The following is a 24,418-nucleotide window of genomic DNA, read 5'->3' as shown; positions in this document are numbered from 1 at the left end:
TCAGCAAGCATTTCTTGGCGGTTGTTCTTCAGCACCAGTGACACTTTCATTCTACATTAGCCCATGTACATTCTGCATTAACCCAGGGCCAATTGCTGGGCCTTGTTATTGATATAATTTGGAACTGACCACCCTAGAAATCTTGAACTCCCAGGAGGTCTGAATAGATCTGAGTTTATACTAAAACCTTGTGAACATCAGCTTTGTCTTCTAAGCAGAAATCATACTAATGCTTTGTACTTTACAGACTGTGTCTGTCATCTTATTTAATCCTTATAACAAATAATTGTTACTTCATTTGCTTACACATTTTCCATTTGGGCAAAACTGATTCATGGCACTAGAAAAGATTCAAGGTTCCTTATCTCCACTTACAGAGAAAGCAGAGTGAAATGTGGGGCCATGGTAGGTGTCTTTTTGAGGCAGTTTTGAAATTCCCCTCTCTAACTTCTTAGTTCAGAGGTACTGAGCCACTAAAGATATATGAATAAAATTCAGGAATGTCATAGTTACTGCCTTTTATTGAGTGCTTACATTGAACCAGCAAGGGTATAAATATATATATTATCCTCACACAGTACGAGATAGGTACTATTACCACCCTCATTTTTACATATGAGGAAACTGAGGAGTTGAGTAATTTGCTCAAGGTCACATAGCCAGTCAGTGGCAGAGCCCAGATTCAAACATAAGTCTGTAACTCTTAATTCTTACACAATTTGTGAAGCCCTTACTCTTTTTTTTTGAAGCCCTTACTCTTAAACAGTGTTTTCTCTTTTTTTAAAAAAAATTTTATTTATTTATTTGGCTGCATTGGGTCTTAGTTGCGGCACACAGGATATTCATTGGGGCATACAGGATCTTTCGTTGCGGTTGCGAGGGCTCTCTAGTTGTGGGCTCTAGAGCCTGTGGGCTTAGCTGCCCCGCAGCATGCGGGATCTTAGTTCCCTGACTAGGGATCAAACCTGCATCCCTAGAAGAAGAAGGCGGATTCTTAACCACTGGACCACAGGGAAGTCCCTTAAACAGTGTTCTCTTAACACCATAGAATATGATGAGAAAAAGAAAAACTCTTACATCTTAGCTCGGGAAGTGACCTTTGGTTCTTTCAGGCACACCCTTTGTACTGAGGCCCTGAAGAGTGTGATGACCTTGATAAGGTCATTTCTATGTAAGGGCACAGCCAAGTGTATGCCAGATTACTGGATTCCCAGGCTAGTGCTCATTCCACTGGACAGCATTTCCTCTCCTGTTGGAAGCGTTGACTTGACGCAGAGATGACTCTAAGGCACCTTTTGTATTTTGACAAGTTTGCCTCATTCACTGGAGGGAGAATAGCAGAGGACATTATTAAGGTCACAAATGACCTCCTTGAGGTTCATTCCAGCCTCAGGCATACAACCTAAGAAGAACATTCCTTAGCCAGCAAGTTGTTCTTTTCCATTCTATTCCTTGTGCTCACAGCAAACTGATTGTGAGTTATCTGATGTCTTACAGTCTCTCTTTTCATTTTGTTTATTCAGTTTTGCATGCATGCACTGTGACTAGTTAGGAGGGCTACAAGGTCATTTTAGTATTTTCCCACAGAGACTCAAAGCACCTAACATAATATTAGTAGATTAATTGTAGGAGGAAATGGATTTGAAATACTTTGGCCAAAAAGTGCCTTTGGGAGGGGCTAGTGTAGTTGCTGACCTTGGAGTCCGACCTGGGAAAGAATTCTGTCTCTGTAAGGTGTTTACCCTCCGTGGGGGGGCGGGGGGGGGTCAGATTCTTAACCTGTCTGAGCCTTAGTTTCTTCCTTTGTAAAGTAATGGTTAATAATACCTATCTTATACTTACTGAAAAATGAATACAGTAGCATATGGTAGGTGCCTGTCACTGAATGGACCTTAATAAGTGAGAGAACACATCACTTTCTTTTGAGAATAGCATAAAATCTGCCTGACAGCCAAGTAGAGCTTCCTTGATGAGGAGGCTTTGTAATTATCTGCTCTGTTATGTACAGTAAGATTTCTACATGGTGGGGGTGGGTGGGGAGCCACTTGACATGAAAGAAATAGTCTAATTTAGTTGTACTGTTGTGGTTTAGGAGCTGATTTCTAGTGGACCGCTGTGAGGTCAGTATTACTTATGAATCCGCAAAGTCGTAGGATCATTTGTTTCAGGGTTAGGTTGTTTCCTGATCCCCTCTGTTAATCCCCAGGTGCTGAATGGTAGTGATTCTGATGAGAAGAAAAAGTCTTCATATTTGCAATGATTATTCATTGAGCAATGATAATTGAAATCAGAACAACCGGTTTTATCATTTTGTCCGAGAAGGGACTTACAGTATAGTCGTTTGAAATTTTTTCTAGTTGTAGAAATAGTAAGTTGAAGTAGGACTGTAAGTTTGATTTGTAGTCACCTGGATAACATTTTCTTTGAAGTAAGCAGAAAGACAACATTGTGGAATGGTTCAGGAAAAAAATCTCCCTGCCTGCAGAAATTTTTGCCAGGTTGCAAAATTTGCTGCATCCTTCCCACACCTCTCCATGTTTTAGCAGTGATGTACCTGATAGCAGTGAGGTAACCTCTTTACTCATTTTCAGCATGGGAGTTATATTTTCCATTTTGTTTTAAGTTCTTACTTGTCTGCAGGTAGCGTTTAAATCCGTTATACTTTCTTTTATACAGTGAGAGCTTTCTGATGGATAAACTTAAGGTGCAGTTTTTAGAGAGAGGGACTAGTCTAACCTTTGCATTTGAATGTTTCCAGTAGAATAGGTTTAAATTAAAGGTTCAAATCTTCATGTTCAAGGTATATAAGGTGTCCTATTTAAATGAACACCCTCATTTAAAATCAACAGTGTATTGTTATAAATCAGATTCAAGAATTATTCTTAAACGCATTCATGAATATGAGCTAAAATAGTGATCTTGAGCAGTGCTTCAGTAAATGCTTCAGTGACTCATAGGAAATGATATTGGAGCATAGAATATTTTATATCTTATCATTGGCTTAAATTTGTTAGAGTTACTGAAGGTTTTCAAAATCCCCTAATTACTGTTAACTCTGTCCTCAGGAGCTGCAAGTTTTCCATTATCTATATGAAGTGAGATTCTTTGCCCAGTGTTAAGAAAACATATCCCCTCACCAGTGGCATGATCTGTCCATTTAAAAGAGAAAAAAGAAAGTACATGCAATCTGTACAGTTGAACATTTTTGTCATTTTTAACTGTCAAAAACTATTATTGTACCCTGAAGGTAAGTAGCTTAGAATTTGCTTATTATCAAATGACAAAGTTGGGGCCTTTTTAAGAAGCAAAGTATACTCGGTTGGCAGTTACTTGAGAGGCAGAGGATTGCTATTTATGGTGATATTTAATGTCATTTTCATTAAAAAGGGAAATGCCATAATGTGTGTAAAACTCCAACCATTTTTGAAGAATAAACTGACCATTCTGACCAGAATAGACTTGCCTGTGGTCTTCCTTTCATTCCCCTAAAATTTGTAAGTGGCTTAGAGCAGCATTTCCCAAGCTGTTCCATTGAACATTAGTTCTTATACAATGCTAATAAGTGTCCTCTGGGGATGAAAAAAGGATCCTTGACAAAGTAATGGGCAATGTGAAATGCATTTCTTTTCTGCAGAGTTAGTATTGAGAACGTTTGTGCTCATATACCTTAACAACTCTTCAAGAGAAAGGATACATTATGCAGTGTTTCTCGAACTTATTTGGCCATGGAACCCTGTTTGTGAGAACACCTAATAAGCATTTCATGTTATGACTGGTGTGGAGTGGAGCCCAGTTGAGTAATTCTGGTGTAGAGAGTTTATGAATAAAAAAATGAATCCTTTTGTATAGGATTCATAGTTTGGCCATTAGTGGGAAGGGACTTTCCTGGGAACATATAAGATATATTTCCAAACTAACATAGACTCTTAGGGATGAATGTGATTTCAAAGGCCATCTAGTCCCGTTGCCAATAACAGTAATAATAGTAGCAGCCTCCATATTTTGGAGCATTTGCTGTTCATCAACCACTGTGTTGTCCTTCTACATGCATTATTAACTACTGGTCTCTCTAGAGTAGTTTACCATCCATTGGTCTTCATTTATGCTTTGGAGAATATAATTTATTTTTAAAAAACAAATAATTCAGAATTTATAATCCACTTATGGTCTCATATATTAGTTTACTTTATTCGTTTATTTATTGAGCAGCCATTTACTGAGCACCAGCACCATGTTCCTTATTCTAACGATGTTATCATTGCTCAGAATGTTTCTGGGACTTCTTTGGGGATTATCTTCAGAACATCTGTCAGATACTTTAAGATATGTGTCGACATACCTTTTTTTAAACCTTGAAGGTGATTTTGATTTGCTAAATAGCTAATAGTTGTTCAGAACCAAGTCAGGTGAAGGATACGGGTCAGAAGTTACAATCCGGCAGCCCTCAGTTTTCTTTGATCTGCTTATACGTTTTTAAAAAAATTGAAACAAAATTGAAAATGGAAAGATTTAACATTAAACAATCTGGTTTCCTTTTTCTTTCTTTTTTTTTTTTTTTTAAACCAGACAAAACGATACTATTTATGAAGCCGTTGCAAGGGTTCTGGAAGACATAATAAGGGTAGTGGCACAAGGAATGGGCATAATGAATGTTCTCTGTGATGCTATTTACAATATTTTAAAATTGAAGACATTGAAATTATTCAGTAATATGGAACTGATTAAAAAATTATATCCATTCAGTGGAATATCATTCAATTATTATAAATGATACAGGTCTGTATTTGATAGGGAAAATTATTCACATTATTTAAGTAAGACAAGATTACAAAACAGTTTGTATAGTATTTTTGTATGGTATTATCTAATATTGGGGGGACTAACTCAACCTCACATCTCATTTACCTGAGAAAAACTTCTAAAAGTATAACCCAAAATACTAATGCTGCTTGGTTCTGGCCGCTTGGATTAAAGGTGTTCTTAAAAAAAATACCCCAATCCCACTAACTTATAACAACATAAGTGCAAACCAAACTGCTATATACATCCATCTCATCAGCTTAGTATATAATAAGGCACACAACAAATTTAGTAGTCAAATGAATATGGCTTCGTTTCCCCATCTCAACATATGAGAAGTTCATTTTTCTCTAGAGATTCTCTTCTATGATATTTCCTGGGACCCACAGGTTTGCTTACTAGTCCAAAAGGGTCAGTTAAGGACACCATCAATAAAATGTTCAGGCCGCTGAAGAGCCCAGTTTCTTTGCTGCTCTTTTTGCTTCTGCTGGAATACAGTGTAACCTTCAAGACCAGGTAATCTGGGGTACTGAGCAAGACCCTGTCCTTGGCAGGAATTGCCATGGTGGTTGAGGCCAACTTCTGCCATAACTCTGGTTCTTTAGTCATTCTTCAGGATGCTATATCAGGGGTTATGCTAGCATCAACTTTTTGTGTCCAGGATCTGGCTTTTGCTTCTTTTATTGAATCTGAAGCTCTTACCGCAGTGGACCAGCATTCTTCCATAGCCCTCATCAGTTGGAACTCAGTACTAGCTGCCCCCTACCACCCCCACCATTGGCTGCGCCGCATGGCTTGTGGGATCCTTGACCAGGGATCGAACCCAGGGCCCTGGCAGTTAAAGTGCTGAGTCCTAACTACTGGACCGCCAGGGAATTCCCCAATAGCTGCCCCTTTAGATGAGACATGCACTCTCCAGTTTTCATCAGTCCCCACTACTCCCTATTATTTCATTGACACTATGGCTAAGGTCAGGTGTGATTTATATCTCTGTACTGAGCACTGAGGATATATGTAGATATAAATAAGACACAGTTGCTGCCTTCAAGAAGCCTTCCTCTGGTAATAGAGACATGGTAAAACGTAATTATATGATAGGTGCTATAGTCAAGTGTATATTTAAATATTAATTGAATACCTACCACATGCTAGGTATTAATGCTGAGTGCTTTAACCCACTAAAGCCTCAACACTTCTGTGAGTTGGTGTTATTTTTTCATTTTACATGAAGAAAATGAAATGTTACTTGTTTCATTTTACACATGAAGTGAGCTCAGAGACGGTTAAGTAACTTAGCCTAGGTCATACAGCTAGTAAGTAGGTAATTGTGATTCAAAATCAGTTTTCTGACTAAGCGCATCAATTCCCACCCTGCCTTCTTTGGGAGCATTAAAGCTTGACCCATGTAACCACATGCACTCGTTTTGTGTCAGGGTGTTTATGAGGGCAAGATGATGCAATTGTCTGGTGTAGGGCTGTTGAGATGCAGGACCGGGGAAGAATATGAGTTAGAACCGCAGAGATCCAATGAGGCTCTTAGTCCACCGTAATGACAAGCTAGAGAAAGCTATCCTAAGTGAGAGTGCCAGGTGGAAATTCTAGGATAATTTGAGTTATCTTCCCACTAGTGGCTTGAATTCTACTAAGGTGACTGTTGATGAGAAATAGGGGTTGAAGTGTTTTTCTTGCAAACTACCAAGAACTAATAAAAAGTATGCCAAAGACCTTCACAAAGTATCAAGAGACATGTTTGGTTTAATCTGGTACATCAAAAGCAGAGTCAAAGGGTAGGCTTTTGGAACAATAATCAGACTTCAGCCAGGATTGGTGGTGAAAGGCACGGATTTCTGGCATAAAAACTGGGGAAGAGTTTTAGTAGCAGCTGGGAAGTCCTCCTGTACTGCCCTTTATGGCTCAGGGGTTTCTTTCTGCAGGGTTGCAGGGTATGCTGGAGATAGAAGAGAGACATTGTGTTGTGGTAGCTTTGGGGCCCTAAGGAGCTAGGCCTTTCTGAATCTTAACCGCTGCGTAAAACAAGGAATTTGGATTGGATGACCTTTAGTACTTTACTTTTCTTTTCAATGCTTATTCAGACACAGTACAGTATACTTTATATATGCTGGCTCATTTAATCCTTACAGTGGCTCTGTGATATAGATGGTGATATCCATATATTAAGATGAGGAAACTGAGGCTCAGGGTTAGCCCAGGGTCATAGAGTTAATAAGTAGAGGAATCAGAATTTGAAACTAGCTCTGCCTGATTTCCAAGTGTTTATTGTTTTGCCGTAGTGACACTAATTAATGATCAGTGATGTGAACATGTTTTCCATATTCCTGTGCCTCCCACCCTTCAAAGGAGCTTCTTTGCTTCCTTGCAGCTGATTTGACCCCCAGTGTTATGAGGTTAAGAGAGGCTCTAGTGTGAATAAGGCACACAACTGGCCTGTTGGCTTTCTGCCTTCTCTTTCGAGTCTGGTAGCTGTTCAGAAGCTGTGATCTAAACTTTTCAGAAAAGAGCTACAATACCTGTAGCTCTTTGTAGCTTCAGGAATCATCCAACAGTGCACCCTGTTAGCATAACTAAGCTCTTGTTTAGATGCCATAGTGAAATTGCCATGCAGTTCCTTAATATTTTAATGTATAGTGTTTTTAATAATTTAGTTGTTTCAAGTCCTTATAAATTATACAAGTGATTTGCTACTAGTTAAATGTTTCTAGTAGTTTAGTAATAAAATTTGTATCAACTTATAGAGTGCTGTTTGTCAGATACTTAGCTAGATCTCTAACCAACATATCAAATTAAACATTAGTCAAATTTGTAATTTTTAAATTAGTGAAGTTGGGTGTAATGATTTATGCTACCTATACATACAGTCAGCTTCTATCTGTGAATGCTGAACTCAGATACAGAGGGCCAACAGTATTATACCATTTAATATAAGGGACTTGATCATCCTTAGATTTTGGTAAATGCAGGGGTCCTGGAACCAGTTCCCCATAGATACCAATGAAGGACTGTATGTGACACCTAAGAATTTCCTTGGATGTGCCCTGAGGTGCTCCATGTCTTGATAAGCAGTGTAGTGCCATGGGAAGAGTACCACCCTAAATGGGACCTGAGTTTGACTCCTAGATGAATGGCTAGGGGCCAGTTGCTTAACTTCTCTGCACCTCACTCTTTCTCGAAGAGAAGTTAATACGGCAAAGTGATTGGACAGTCTGCCTTGCCTCTATTTCAGTGACCTGCTGGATCTCTGCATATGCCTATAATGACCTCTCATGTAAGATCAACCAAAGTTTTTCTAGAAAAGATCTCATCTGCCTGGCAAAACAGTTGTGTTGTTTAGTCCTGGGATACTTTGCTTTGATGAGAGGAAGCAGATATATAAGGAGATTGTTAAAGGCCTCAGGTAATAGTGAGATGTTTCTATTTGAATATTAAAAGAATATATATTAACTGATTTTCACCATATTAGGAGGCTTCTCTTAAAACCTAAACAGTTGGGCCCACAATCCATAAACAAGTCTTTGACTGCCACTGGTTAAACTTCAGCACCCCAGAATGTCTTCAGTAACCACGATACTTATAATCTCTCTTGAGATCACCCCTGCTGCTTGTTCTTGAAAATGTGGTAGAAAAGTTTATCTTCTATGATATCAAAACTCTGTTATATTAAAAGCTAATCAGCAACATTTTATAACCACCCTAAATAAATTAATCTATCAAACTATATTGTGTTTTAAACAATATATTCACTGATGTTCACTCATCTTTGCCAATTTTTTCCCCCCTTTATCATTATATTTCCCTCTTGGGTTCCTGGTAGACTTTTTGAAAATGCCACTGTCCCTGTCACTAACTTCATACATTATCCCAGAATTTTCCTATTTAGATTAGTTTGTATTTCAAAATAAAGTGATTTGTCGTGGTACTAATGTGTGCTTTTAAAATTACCATGGACATAATGATAGATGCCTTTTCAGAAATCTTGCAAACCATTGTATGACCATTGATATCACTCTTTGTTACTTTAAAGAATCTGTATTTTCTTTGGTGACATTGGATTTAGCCCACCCAGTTTTCTTTTTCTTCTTCTGTTAATGCTTAACAGAAAACTGAGGATAGTTAAGTCACAACTTTCCGACCTTGTGCACATTGCTTCTCTGGTTTACTGCCATAGGATACTGTAGCAGTATCTTACAGACATCTTTGATGGCCAATCAGCAGCAGTTAAATTACCTTAAATTTTTTAAATGGAACTCTGACAGCCAATAAGAAATCCTTTGGGTGGGAACTGTAACAACCCTTTCGCATGATTTTAAGAACAATTCTAAATTTTCAGTATCTTCTGTTTTGGAAGCACATGTGGCCCTAGTGCATCTGCTGTGTGCATTTGCCAGGCATTTTGAAGCCTTAAGTTCCTCGTAGTTTGAAGTCTGGATCTGACCCCTGTTCTGCTTCTCAAGGTAACTTTAAAACAGGAAGTGTACAAAGGAGGTAACTGATGACGTGATCAGCCAATCATGGTTTTGTGTTCTTAGCTGATAAAGCAGCTCAGCCAATGGGACCACTCTGGAGGCAAGGTTTGGTGTCAAATAGCATGCTAGATTGAATGCCTTTGACTGTTAAAGTGGAAGGAGGCTGCAGGGCTTCATTGGAGCCTCGGAGTTTTTCACTGAGGCAGGGGTCAGCTGAAAGACAAAGAAAAATGGCGAATAGTTTGCTGGGGGGTGGGGGGGACAGCTGTTCGGGTTTTCACTGGACTGGACATTCCAGACTCAGGTTTCTGCATCTCCTGCTGCCTTTTGTTTCCTCCGTCCTTTTTTGGGGGGGAGGGATAGGAGTGACTTAAATTCTCCCTGTCCGAGGAGATATAAATAACTACATGTAAAATTAATGCAGTTCCCGGTAAGTTTAATTCTTTGTTTTGTGTTAAAATGGTAGAAACTGTTTAGCTTCAGAGAGTGTAGACAAGTTGCACTGTTTCAGAAAATGGCCACTTTACATTCCATGCATACCTTTTGGTGCACCTAGAATACCTTGCTCTGTTTAGATTTTGCATGCCCTTCAACTAGGATTTCTTTTCCTAGTTGAGTATTGAGTAGAGCAGGTACATGAAGAAAGGCTAATCATTTTTCAGGGGCACACAGAAGCAAAGCACTTTCTCTTTGCATTCGGTAAACTTATCTGTTTTCCAAATAATTTTCCTTTGTTCAAGTGCACTGAAGCTATCCTACAGAATAAGCTGAGTTGTTGTAAGACTTTTTCTGTTTCCATGCACTTTGTTGACATTTGTGTTTTCAGAGGTGGAAGCAACACCATTGCTGTTCTAAATTCGTGTGAAAATATGATTTGCACTGATGCAGGTTCTAATGATAAAGGCCCACATGCCAGTATGAAATTCTCCCATAACTTTTTTGATTTACCTGTCTGCTTCTAGATTCTAATAAGTACCGATTAATTAAAAATCTTTGTTTTAAAATGCACATTTTAGCTTATAATGCTGGTTAGAAACATCTCCACTATATTGGCAGTGACAAGAGCAGATCTTTTTCTGCCAGTTTCACACATTTTGTCAGGTGTTGATTTGGTTCCTTTAAATGATGTGAGCAAAACGCTTTTCATTTTCTGTATGAAATCTTTAAAATCCTAATTTACCTGCAGTTTGTGAATAGGAAAGTTAAAGAGTACAGGCACCCTGTCTTTTGCCCTTGGTATTTTTTTTTCCCTCTCTAGGGATATGAAACTAATGTAGGTTGCTGGCTAATTGGTAACCAGCCTATTCTTGTGAATAGTGAAATCTTCCATGCCGTGTACTAAGATCTATAATACACTTGATTTGAAAAAGCAGTTCTTTGTTTTCTTTTTATTTGCAAATATGGAATGAAGGTCATTGGAACATTTCTGCAGCAGACTCAGTATGGAGCAGTGAACTGGCAGCACTCAGCCTTTGGGTGGGGAGGAGGAGCAGGCCCTATTAGAGGAGAAGTTTGGAGGGTGTTGGTTTGCCTTCCCCTTGAGTAAAGGATTTACCTGAGAGGATCGATAGGGGTTTAGATTTTGGGCTCTTGGAATTGGAGTGGTGTAGCAGTCAAAGTTGCTAGATGCAGGCCTCTGTCGTTGTTCGCAAAAGTGACCTTGAAAAACTGCCGAGGAGTTGAAAGATTGAAGGACAAAGTTTGTTTATGCAGATTTGGACTGAAAAGCTCTATTTAAGATGAAAAGAAGCTGTACTTCTGATGTTCAAGTCCAGTGGTTAGTAGGACTATGTTATAGATTCAAATTAGGAGTTTTCAAGCAATAAGACAATGGGGCTGTATTCATTCTCTCCCACTCTTCTTCATTCCCTCCCCCCAGCAAAAAAAATTTAAATCCTTTTTGGTATGATAGTTGAGTGAACTGCCTAACAGATTCAGAATTCCTTGCATGCTACCTTGTCTTCTATGTAATTTAGAGGGTTCTTAGTGAAGAATGGTATTTCAGGAGTTCAAGGTAGTTATGTTTGTGAAACTTCTTTTGGGAAATTGGAATGCTTATGGTAAGAAAACAGTCATTCTGGAAAAAAAAAGAAGGCAACGGTCATTCTGGGAAGTTAAGTCCTAAGAGAAAGGCATGTGTGTTAAAGATTACGTTTTAACAGTTAATTATTTTAAATTTATTGTTTACAAGTCATTGATCTATATGTTACCAGTTACTCCAGTTTTTAATAATGGGATTTAAAAAACAGTTGTAGATACTGAATGAGCCTTTTGGCCCTGGGAGAAGGCCTGGAGTGGGGGAGGCAGAAGGTAAATGGCTCACAGAATGAGGCCTAGATAGAACTCTTTAAATTAAGAACTTTGTGGATTTAGCTTCTTGGAAAGATATGTAGCTACTGCCTCTAGCCCGGTTCTTAACCTTCTTAGGGTCATGGACTCTGAGAATCTGCCCTACTGCCTGGGGAAGTGCACCTAGGCATGCCTATGCAGAGCCCTTGGTGACTAAGATATTTTCCAGTATATGTTGAATGGTGTTAATATGATCTCCTCATTTAACACTTTAGCCAAATAAATGTTTCCCAGAGAAATGAAGAAAACTCTACTTCCATAAGGAGCAAAGACCTACAGCTAACTATAACTTAGGCTGGCGGGTGGGTGCGTGTGTTGGCGGGGGAGACTTAGATGGGGTCTGAGATTTGGGCATTTGTTTACTCTGATTACATTATTTGAGGCAGCATTGTGCAGTAGCAAAAGCAGACCTGTGTTCAGCTATCACCAGCTTTGTGAGCTTGGGCAAGTCAGCCATTTAGTGTCAGCCTCCTCACATGTAAAAATGGAACCTAAAAATAGCACCTTTCTATTTAGTGGTGAGTCTCAAATGAGATCATGTATGTCAAAGTGCTTTGCAAGTTGTGAAGTGCTGCATTAACGTTAGCTGTTACTAGTCTAAACTAGGGGTTAAATGCTTATGGAGTTAGCTGTGACATCAAAGAGAAAATGCCATTCTTTTAATATGTTTATGAAATAGTTTGTTTAAACCTGGTACATCTCTTTTTAATCTGGTTTCACATACTTTCACCTGCATATACCTGTTTATGCTGACAGGACCCTGTGTAATGCAGACATTGAGACCATCAAACATTCCTTTACCAAGATTCCTATGGAAGAATTTTAACCCTTCTGTCAAAAATTAAGGGCCTCTTAGAACAAGATGAAATGAGAACACTGATATTTTTAAAACCCTTGTTAGATTTAGGAACCTCCCAGAATAAAAACTAGGAACCTGTTCTGATTGGATACTAAGATTTGCAATATAAGGCAGGTAGGTTGTGATATTTTCAGATGTTTACCAAGCAGGGGTTAACATTTTTAGTTTGTGTACCAAATATTTATAAAGTAAATGGGAGCCACTTTTTGTTTGCTTTGTGGTCATATGATCTCTCTTCTGTCAGTTTTCAAACTTGGGAGGTAGTTTTAGCTTGCAAAGTAGTAGTAAGCTAATAAATGTTGGGATGAAGACTTAAAAAAAAAATACTTGGTCTCATCAAAATATAAATGCGGGAATGCATTTCTCACAGTTGATACCTATTGTGAGATACATTTCCAGGGTAAATGGCGGGAACCCATGGAGGTTTCTTTCTCACCCATTTTACATGCCTGGTGTCATCTATTTTTAGGGTTCCCCCACCCCCACTGGGGGTGGTGGTAGTGGATATTTTGTGATCTATTAGATTTCCTGTCCTATTAAGTAATTTCCTCCCAGGCATGGTCAGTCAGCATTGATGTCTGCCTCCTTTCTGTGCATTGAAAGAATCATAAGATGGAATAAGGTTTGGCAAAATTGGCATTGACCTCTGCAAATAAAATTCTAGTTCAGGGATGTGTATGTTTGAAAACAGCAATCATGGTCACTGGGAACTTTTTGTTCCTAAAACAAGATGGGGGTCTCCTTTTAAAGAAGCTATATACTTTTGTGGAGGTTCCAGTAACCCAAAAAGCATTTTTAAAGCTAGTCATTTATACATGGTCGTCTTAGTGAAAGAAGTTATTTTTGCCTATCCCTATTCCCAATAAAATATGCATACAGAGTTTATATAGTCTTAAGTTAGCCTAATGGAAATTATTTAGGGATCTAGCCTAGTTCCCTTGTTGTAAAGTGGGGAAGTTGAGACCCAGAGAGGTTAGTTGTCTCAGTCTTTCAGCTTTTTAATGACTGGCCTTTTTAGTGGCTGGTCAGAGATTCAACTCCTGCTTAGTTTATTCTATGTTTCTTTTATTCCTCTAGGCCGTGTTTACTTCTTATTTTTCATGTTTGTCTTCCTTTTTGGTACATCTGTACAGGTTTGCTCTTTGAACACAGAAGGAACAGAGAGAAAGTGGGCCATGGAAGAGGTTCAGAAGTCTTCATGTGGAGTCTGGTGGTTAGAAAGTCTTCTGTGGCAGCAGACTTACTGTCCCTTTTGGGATCTGAAGATCTCTTGCCTCAGCCAGTTGCTTATTCAGAAAGCTGAGAATAAGCTAGGAAGCTAATTGTACCCACCTGGCTAAGCTGTCCCAGAGAGCTGGGTCACTTATATGCATTACAAGGAAGTAAACTAAGGTACACAAATACAACACCTGCATGCCAGTTAGTCTTGTTGTTGTTAACACACCTCAAGAACAAGCTAATTCCCAAACAAGTTTGGGCCTGCTTCTTCGAGTGTGTCCTTAAAGCCAACCTGTATTTAATAAACAAAGATCCCAGGATCGTTTTAAGGATTTGACAAGACTGAAATAGAAATCATTGTCTGTATACTCCCAAAATAATATTTTAACTATGCTAACTTTAATCTTTACTACCAGCAAAGTAGTATTATGTATCTGCACGTGTGTGTGTTTGGGTACTTGTAGGTTTGATTTTTGTTCTTATTTTGCATATTCTCTGGTAGAGCATAATCTACTTGAAATTTAAAATTTTTTCTCTTTTTACCATTTTCATATATTTGAACAAAAAGTACAGCTTATTGAAACAACAAGAATTTGAATTATGTAACTTATGTTATATTTAAGTCCTGAGGTATACTGTGACTGAAAATTATAGTAGACACAGCTGGATGGTATCCACCTCATGTCTGCATTTTCCAGAAGCTTAGTTTTCTTTTTACTCTGTTCTTTCTGCTGCCTCTGTTGGGCCTGGCTCTTTAGAACTTAGATTCTATTTGCATTATCACCCTTATCTTCCTGTCACTCCCCTCAGCATCCCAAAGCCAGACTCCACTGTTCAGTAATTGACCAAAAGTTTTTCTCTAAGAGTGTTTACTATAAATTAAATTACAGTTCTACACCCTGCAGTGAAAAAGGGCAGTTGAAGGATAAGAAATGAAGGTAAATTCCAGTGTAAAGGCAGAACTAAAGGAAAAAAAAAGCTTGTAAATGTTTAACTTTAAAGTGGCATAACATAGCTTGTGACCTTGTGTTCCTTAGTTCAGAGGAAGAAAGGAGACTAAAATAACCACAGCAAACAGCAGTGCTGATTCACTTGGTTATCCTTTTTTTTCTTGGAGGTACTGTCATTTTGGTCTGTCTCCATAGTTTCAATTACATAGAAAACTAAAGAGAAGACCCTCTTGACTGGAAATATCCAGACACAATGAATTTTTCCTTTATCTACCTAAGCTATATAGTTCTTGCCATTGAGAAAATACTAAAGTTGGACGCTTTATAGTTCTTTCACTAATTCACCTGCATGCATGTCTCATTTATGTGGAGATTTTAAAAATGTATACAAATAAAATTTTACTACAGGATCTAACAATCTGATGGGGAGACAGGTGATGTATATCAAGTATATGAAACTGCTATGGAAAGTACAAGCAAAGGACACAGAATTCAGAGGAGGGGAGACCTTTTCTTCTGGCTTAGCAATGAAGGAAGGCAGTTAACTGGGTGTTGGACTCAGGGAGGTAGGCACATGGGCACTTCAGGCATGGGGAACAGAAGGAGGAAGGTCATGATTCAGAAAGTGTAGTGTGGGCTGAAGAGAGCAGTAAATGGTCTAGTCTGCTTAGAACATAAGGAGATGAGTTAGGGACAGGAAGGAGTGGCAAAAGAAAGAAGTCTGAAGAAGTAAGTTGGGGTCAGATATTGGAGGGCCTTGACTGCCAGGCTAAGAAATTTGAACTGTCTCTGCTTGATAATGGGAAACCATTGGAGATTTTGGGTAATAGGTTGATGTGGCATTATCAGAGCTGTGCTTTTATAAGATTTATTAAGCATCATTATGTAGAAATGAGTAGAGGACAGTAGAAACAGTGAACATTATGCATTGAGTTCACATACTAGGTTCACAATCCTTAGGATTATTATGAGGGTGAAAAGAGATAGCAGTGTAAAAGGCTTAGAACCATACTTGGCACACACTCCTAAATGAATAGCATTAGCTATTACCGTCATCTTTATTATTACATGGAAGTGATGAGAACCTGAACAGAGATAGTGGCAATGTGAAGAAAGGTCAGGAGATGGACACTGTTATTACAAAGTTTAGCAGTTGATTAGAATTGAACAGAGTCTAGGATGACTCAGATTTCAAGCCTGAGAAACTGGAGGATAGAAACAGAAAAGTTAGAAGGAGCAGGTTTGGGGAAAGAAGAAGATAGATGCAATTTTAGACAAAAGGAGTTTGAGTTCTGGGTGGCTTTCCAGTTGGAGATGTTTAGCAAGCAGGACTGGAACTTTGGAGAAGTACCAGAATTGGTAACATATGTTTGGAATTTAAGCTCATAAAGATCGTAGCTGAACCTGGAGAATGGATGGGAGAATCAAGGGAGAGGGTGGGCAGAGGACCAGAAGAATAAAGCTTCTTGTTAATGATGGAAACGCAAAAAAGTTTGGCCCCTGCAGTTGAGACATCTAGAAATGAGCGTGGCAGAGTTCTCTAGGTCAGTGTTCTCTAAGCTCTTTTGATTGTGTACCCCTATTATCTGAGTGTGCAGCTGTCATATATGAGTTAGTATTCTTCACTCTAAAAAGTCACTTGTTCTTTTTTGGAATGTTAATTTAGTTAAAACTAGAGAATATCTATATCTTCCCTTATCTAGGGAAACACAACAAAGTGAAGGTATCGCTACTAGCCCCACATTTTCCTCTGAATACTTAGAGTACCGTGCGTGATACACGATCTTGTCACAAGTTAAACTGAGCGAGGATATCAGTATCAGCCCATAGGTTAAATATTCAGAAAGCTAATACTAACACATTTTCTGTGTGTGCCTTGATCTGAAAAAGATTAGAAATACTGCCCTACGATCTGGCCTTCACTTTTTCTGAAGAAGTACAAGTATTTCCTTGAAATGTTATGCATTAGCTCCTTGAGCTTAGTTATGTATATGTTTATGTCTGTGTGTGTGCATGCATAACCTCAAGCTTTCTTGTTTAAGCTCTAAGTATACACCCACATCTCCATCCAATGCAAAGACTTTTTTTCCTGAGTTGCATCAGGCTTAATCTTGCTGGTGTTAGCTTTGTAAAGTCTTAAATGACAGCATTCTGCATGAAGCCAACCATAAATACACAAGTAGGAATTTGGCAACATTTACTTAGCACGTAATTTATATCCACATGGTCATGATAACACTGAAGAGCAGCACACACAATAAATTACCAGGACTAGGATAGCCTCATCTGTAGGATTTAGCAGATTTCTAGGCTAGGTATGTTGTAATTATCCTCAGTCTAAAATAAAGGCAATAAGAAACTTTTCACTAGAGAAATAGTGGTAAATTTCCAGCCATCTTACTTGGTTATTTATATCTTGAACTCCATGATTATTTCTCTACTGGTAATTAATTGGCCAAATGCCCATGAAACTACCCTTGAAGGTAGTTAAGCAATGTGATGTGTTTGTATGAAACATAGTACTTTGCAGTTAATGGAGTGATTTTTAAAGTTTTTGTCAAACAAGATAGGTGAACACAACCCTCTTTTCAGAACGAAACATAGTGCAAATAGATTATATACTAGTATGAGTACTACCAGTATGTTGGGAAATTGTCTTGTGTTAATCCTAAATTCACTAAGGTCAGATAACTAGTTGAAGGGTTTCCAAATAGATATGAGGTTAGAATTGTGTTAGGTGTTCTATAGTGTTCTCTTCTTCCTTCCTCCTTTCTTTCTTCGTTGGGAAAGCTGTGTGCGGGCTTTCTCTAGTTGCAGTGAGTGGGGGCTACTCTTCGTTACGATGCGCGGGCTTCTCATTGCGGTGGCTTCTCGTTGCGGAGCGCGGGCTCTAGGCGTGCAGGCTTCAGTGGTTGTGGTACGTGGTCTCAGTAGTTGTGGCTCACGGGCTGTAGAGCGTAGGCTTAGTAGTTGTGGCACACAGGCTTAGTTGCTCCATGGCATGTGGGATCTTCCCGGACCAGGGCTCGAACCCGTGTCCCCTGCATTGGCAGGCGGATTCGTAACCACTGCGCCACCAGGGAAGCCTATAGTTTTCTTTAGCTGTGCAAATCTATACTTTGTGGTATATATTGGGCACCTCTTATATTTGAGTTCTTACCTTGAACCACAGAGATTGATGTTTTTAGATGAGTCATGGTGTTCTTAAATAATCAGTTGCTTTGTATTTCTTACCTGTGATTTATAATCTTAGTTTTATCCCTAGTAAGGTAGTTGGAACAGGGATTTTGATTCTGAGAGTAATGGCTGCATAATTAGAATAACATTGTCACCATGTTCACAGTGTTGCAAAGGCTGTAATTTTGAAACACTGCATAGAATTTAACCAGATGATTCCTCCTATAAGTGTGCAGCTATGAAAACAGCTCCAGTAAGGGGGGCTAGGCTAAGGCTATTGCTCTGAACTATAGTGAAAAGATAGAGTGACTTCTCATCACCAGGCCCCCAGAGAGTGAACTTGATCTACTGGACCTTTTTATCTCTACTCTTGGTTGGTGACCAGATATCCCCAAGTCCCAGTCCTTGTGGGCAACTGCAGCTTTAACAAGCTTGAAAAACTTAAGCTTTCCACTTCGAAATGTGTAAGAATCTGACATCTTGGCATTTTGGAGTACTTTATTTATTTATCTATCTATGGCTGCATTGGGTCTTTGTTGCTGCATTCTGGCTTTCTCTAGTTGTGGTGAGTGGGGGCTGCTCTTCCTTGCGGTGCACGGGCTTCTCACTGTGGTGGCTTCTCTCGTTGCGGAGCATAGGCTCTAGGCACATGGGCTTCAGTAGCTGTGGCACGCGGGCTCAGCAGTTGTGGCTCGCAGGCTCTAGAGCACAGGCTCTGTGGTTGTGGTGCACGGGCTTAGTTGCTCCGCGGCATGTGGGATCTTGCCGGACTAGGGATCAAACCCATGTCCCCTGCATTGGCAGGCAGATGCTTAACCACTGTGCCACCAGGGAAGTCCCTGGAGTACTTTTGTCCAGGAGAATGATCAGGAAAACTAAAGATAAAAGGCTTTATGGATTTATGTTCCAGGCCGAGAAGATCCACAGGTTCTTAAATTCTTAGTCCTCTACTGAGTTATCAGTTCTAAAGAGGGAAGAGAACATGCCGTGAAAGAGCACAAAACTGAGAATAAGGGCATATGGGTTGTGGTTCTGGCTCTGGCATATACTTGCCCTGTAACCTAAGGCAAGTCCCTCAGTCTACCTGGATAAAGTATCTTTATCTGTCAGACGGGAATATTTAGTACCTGTGTTGTGTTTGCTGTGAGAAACAAATGAGATAATGTAAAGAAAGCTACTTTGCAAAGTGTAAAGCATGTACAAACGCAAGGGATTAGCATAACCATCTCAGTTGCTTTGCATTCTTTGAAGAGATCTTTACATTCTCTGTTCCTGACAGCTGTATACACGGAGGTGGGAGATTTAGAGTTTGGTTGACTTGGAGGATTTGTTTATTCTCGTGTCCTTTCTTGCTTGCTTTCTTTTAACTTTCAAATCAATGCTAAAAGACACTAAGCAGAGGGCAGAATTCTGTGTGTCTGTGAATCAGCAGAACCCATACAGCCAAATCAATACAGCCAGGCTCTTATTGACACTCTTATAACACCCTCCAGGTTTTTAATCGAGAATTCTCCAGTATTTAGATGGATTAACTCACCTGCACAATATTCCATTTTCCAGTGGAGTCTATGATTAGATAATTATGTACACTTCTGCTACATTTTCTAAAGTAGAACAGGTTTCTCCCCATCCCTACTCTTTTTTGACTTTTCCATTGTATTACGACCAAAGGTTATTGCACAGCTGAGCTCAGGTACTTGCGAAGGGATTTCCCCGTATGCACATTTCAAAGAAAAGAACCCAGAGTAAAGTCAAAGATACTTGGGGTCTTGAAGTAGTTCTTGAGGAGCTTGTGTTTGTTTATTCAGTAGATGTGTCCTATTCATAGGTGCTACTGACTGTCTCCACTAGTGCAAGGCATGTTTCCCTTGAGGATGTGTCAGAAACAAAGATAGTTACATAAGAACTAGGGAGAAAATAGGAGCATGGAAATTTTAGGCTTAAGAAATAATGTGCCTAATAATAATAATATTCAATATACGTGTAAGAAAGTGAATATGATAATTGTAGAAATAGATTTATTGGGTGCCAGGAATGGTTTCTTGGGGAGAAAAAAGTTTAGTGGTCACTGGGTATATTTATTTCTTATAGTTGTACATACTGTGAGAGCAAGCTTCTTATCAGTGCTAGTCCCAAAAATCTTTAAAAAGTTGGTTTCAGTCCATGAGATAGTCTCAAAAATTACTGCTTTCTGAACATATTCCCTTTACTCCAAGATCTTGGATGGAGATAGAAGCAGCCAGAGCTCTCTTCAGAGCTCAGTGTTCTGTTGAATCTTTTTCTTGGTTGGTGGGACCAGATGGGGTAGGATGCTGCCTAGACTTCAGGTCTCCTCTGCCTTCCTTCTGCAAGACAAAACAGCCACATACTTCTAGCTTACAGAAGTCTGAGGTGTACAAGGAGACACGTTCTAAGAATTTTTATATTTTTGGATTTGTGTAGAGGGAGAGCCTGCATGGCTACTGATCATTGACATTCCCAAGGATTTAAGTTAAGAGCATTTCTAGTCATTTCCATCTTGAATTCTTTATTTGGAACTAGTACATTCATTCTAAATTTAATTGTTTAAAGGGCTTTAAAAATTATTTTATGCTTATAAAAGAGATGGAAGAAGATTTCTTACTGCATCTGTTTCCATGCATCTGATGCAGGACTCTTAGGACACGTGTTAAAAATAAAGTAAGGGGCTTCCCTGGTGGCGCAGTGGTTGAGAGTCCGCCTGCCGATGCAGGGGACGTGGGTTCGTGCCCCAGTCCGGGAAGATCCCACATGCCGCAGAGCGGCTGGGCCCCATGAGCCATGGCCGCTGAGCCTGCGCGTCCGGAGCCTGTGCTCCGCAACGGGAGAGGCCACAACAGTGAGAGGCCCGCGTATCGCAAAAAAAAAAAATAATAATAATAAAGTAAGTAGTCTAAATTAGAGAGAGAAAGAAGCAAATTGGGTTACTTGTTACAATACGTGAGGGAGATTTGTGTTTGGGCTTGGTACTGTGTTTGAGACTATTCAGGCCAGGAGTAGATGTCTTGTCTAGCTCTGAGCAGTGGTTTTGATATGCCATCTGGCATTTATATGATGCTTGGTATTTTTCAAGGCCTTCTAATGTGTCTTTCCCATTTGTGTGCTGCAGCTGCCCTGTGAGGTGAAAGAGGCCTCAAGAAGTTAAGTGACAAGTTAGTAGCCAGAGAGCAAGAACCTCCAGGTCCGATACATTTTATTTATGTATTTACCCTGTACTTTACTGCCCCCCACTGTTTGCTGCTGAGTATTCAGAGGTGCTACTGACTGTCCTAGAGACAAGCAAGAGGGAGGATAAAATAGAAAAGAGAGTGATGGAGCAAGGAGAGAGACAACAGAGAAATAAGAGAAGGATGTTTATATGATAGGAGATAGCAGTGCCATTAGCATCTTCTGTGATTGCCACAGAGATTTTGTGAGCAAGTGGATAAAAATGATCTTCTGGGTTAAGGATTTGAGTCAGTGATCCAAGCCGAGACTGCTCATCTCCCTGGACAGTTTGAATATACACATACCTTAAAGCAACAAAAAGTGAGAATGAATGATCTGTACTAAATCAAGAACAGAATTTTAGAGCTTTTGTATTTCCAGCTGCACTATTTACTATATTGTGACCTTGAGCAGGTGACGTAAGATACCCAATCCTCGGCTTTCTTATCTGTAAAATTGGAATGATACTGATATCTTTGGCACTGAGCTGAGTGAAGATCAATTGAGGGTAAAACTCTAAAGCTTTTAAGTTGGCATCTTTGAAACATTCTTCAGAATCACACTTTTCACCTCTCCTGGGCATACATTAACACAGGATCCTGCTAGAAGCTGGGCAAAAGATTGTTCTTAGAGTTTCTGAGTCTCAGAGGGGATCCAGTAAGCAAAATGGCTCTTTGTTTTAGATTACGTTTTAGCTCAGACTTACAGGCACTATTCTTTCTGCAGCTCATGTTAGAATTCTCTTTGAGGCTCAGGGTCTGAAAACCCAGTTACGTACTTGTCATTCTTCCTTCAAGAATTTATTTACTTTCATTAGGTTGGAGTGTCAGAGAGATTAACAAATATTTCTGTGGGGTAGAGAGGGCTGGCCTAGTTTACTCCTAATGGAGGTTGAACAGGTGAGGAAGCAATGTAACAGCTGTGTGATCTAGGGCAAGCTTTTCAAACCTCTGACACTCAGTTTCCCCATCATTATATTATCAGATCCTTTTTTTTTTTTTCTAAAGGGCCAGATAATATTTTCAGCTTGTGGGTCATACAGTTTCTGTTGTAGCACTTCACCTCTACTGTTGTAGCGTGGAAACAGCCATAGACAATGTAAGTGAATGGGGGCTGCAGTCTTCCAGGAAAACTGAATTTACAAAAACAGGCTGCACGCCAGATTTGGCCTGTGGGCTGTAGTTTGTGGACCCTTGCGTTAGAATACTTCACTAAAATATTTGGTCTTTTTTCTCCATCATACAAAATACTGATAGTGTTTTGTTGCTGTCATATATGCCAGTGTATAGACATACATGTCATGTAAGCTGAATATCAGTAAAGGCATGAGGAAGAAACCATGTGAAGTAAGATGTTCACATACCATTTCTATTCCACAGGAACAGGTTTTTAAATGTTCTGGTCACGCCTTCCTGTTAAGTTTCATTGCTTATACCAGTTGCTCTGCCTTCCTTTTTTTCCTAGATACACTATAACTATATTATGATCTAGCCCTTGTTTGAAAGATTGTGTTGTAGTAGACAGCAAGGAGAAACATGTTTTGTTTTTGAAGGAAGAGTATCTCTGCTGCCAATTTGAAAATGTATCTTTGTGAGCAGATCTTTAGGGAGAGTAGTATGCAGCCACTTCCAGCCCATAGTCTTTTGGAAAGCATGATTTCTCCTGTAGGCAGTTTGAAAAGGGGCTTCATACTTAACCTTTTGGAGCTTAAGACAGACACACCCTCAAACACTGAACTTGGCATTGTTTGGGATTGGGGAAAGGGATCTACATTATTCATTCTTAGAGTAGTGGGATACTGTGTAATAACCTGCCAGTAAGTATGACCATCTGGAACCCAGTTATGTTTAGAATTTAAGTAGTAAGGTTTCTGGCACTAGGCTTAGTGCTTTCTTGCTTCAATAGAAACCTTAGATGAGCTTAAATAAAGACTGTTGAGGGACTTGCCTGGCAGTCCAGTAGTTGAGACTCAAGTGCTTCCACTGCAGGGGGCACAGGTTCAATCCCTGGTTGAGGAACTAAGATCCCGCATGCCGTGTGGCACGGCCAAAAAGTTTAAAAAAAGAAAAGAAAGGACTGTTGAACCCTCTTTTCTCTCTAGTCACCCTGCCTTCCCTTGTATTCATTCATTTATTACATCTTCAAGCAGTGAAATGTAGGCTTTCCATACCAGACCACCCCTTCGGCCTTTGGAGTATGTGTTCAGTACACATTGCTTCTGGAATGGCTTAGTGAAGTGACTGGCCCAAGGCCACCAGCTTGTAGGCAGCAGGCCAGTTCACAAACATAGGTCTTTTTATTTCCAGAACATTGTTATTTTTCTCCTGAAATTGTCAATGTAAGGTTGGTTTTATTGTGGAGAACATATGCCTCCTTAAGGCTTGAAATGCTTTTTAGCCATTGTGATTGATAATGGTCCTTATGTCCATCTATATAAACATGAGAACCAGCTTGATGTTGGTGGAATTGTTTTAAATTTATTTATTTAAATTTATTTATTTATTTTTGGCTGCGTTGGGTCCTTGTTGCTGCGCGCGGGCTTTCTCTAGTTGCATGGAGTGGGGGCTGCGCTTCTTTGTGGTGCGTGGGCTTCTCGTTGCGGTGGCTTCTTGTGGAGCACGGGCTCTAGGCGTGTGGGCTTCAGTACTTGTGGCACGTGGGCTCTAGAGCGCAGGCTCAGTAGTTGTGGCGCATGGGCTTAGTTGCTCCGCGGCATGTGGGATCTTCCTGGACTAGGGATCAAACCCGTGTCCCCTGCATTGTCCGGTGGATTCTTAACCACTGAGCCACCAGGGAAGTCCGGAGGAATTGTTTCAGAAATTTTAGTTCTCAAATTTAGTTTTCACTTTTCTTTGTAGTTTGGAAGAATATCTAAAATAACAAGCACAAGTTAGCTTAAATCTTACCCCCTTTCTTCTTATTCATTCATATTAATATTCTTTCTTTATCTTTCATTCCCCATTTGAAATAAAACATCCCAAGAGTTTTAGCCAATTCAAATAAAGAAGCCTGGAACTAACGTTAATAAATACCTGAGCAGTACTGGAACATAAAATGCAGGTGATAGTGCTGCTAATTGGGCAAAATAAAAAGCATGTCATCTAATGACAGGAAAACATGATCAAAATGCAAGTCAAAAAGGCAAGTGAAGAAGTTAATTTACTTTGAACATAGGGAGATGCTTGATATATGTTAAGTTGGAGACACATAGGAATGATTGGGGACATTCTCAGCCTGAAAGGCCTAAAGGCTGCAAGTTGGATTGGGGTGGTGGTGCATTAAGGTGAAAGATGGTACCAGTGTTTAGATTTGTTTTTCAGTCAAAACTGGGCCAAGAGATATTTGCTTGCATTTGACAA

At 39.6% G+C, this 24,418-nt stretch overlaps 1 protein-coding gene across 7 annotated transcripts in view; it reads left to right on the top strand.

Moving 5' to 3' along the window:
* Positions 1–24,418, top strand: part of NFYC (nuclear transcription factor Y subunit gamma) — a 62,989-nt gene that overhangs the window by 3,052 nt on the left and 35,519 nt on the right. Inside the window, exon 1 of one of the 7 annotated variants that reach the window (XM_027108944.1) lies at positions 9,419–9,711. The exons of the other annotated variants lie outside the window; for them this stretch is intronic. The gene's annotated coding sequence lies outside the window, so the exon portion shown is untranslated. Of the gene's footprint in view, positions 1–9,418; positions 9,712–24,418 lie in introns of those variants that run through there. 7 annotated transcript variants of the gene reach the window in all.

This window comes from Aethalodelphis obliquidens, unplaced genomic scaffold (assembly GCF_003676395.1).
Source record: "Aethalodelphis obliquidens isolate GAN/ISIS:26980383/991018 unplaced genomic scaffold, ASM367639v1 scaffold9, whole genome shotgun sequence".
NCBI classification, from domain to species: domain Eukaryota; kingdom Metazoa; phylum Chordata; class Mammalia; order Artiodactyla; family Delphinidae; genus Aethalodelphis; species Aethalodelphis obliquidens.
This window is presented reverse-complemented; position numbering and strand designations above follow the sequence as displayed.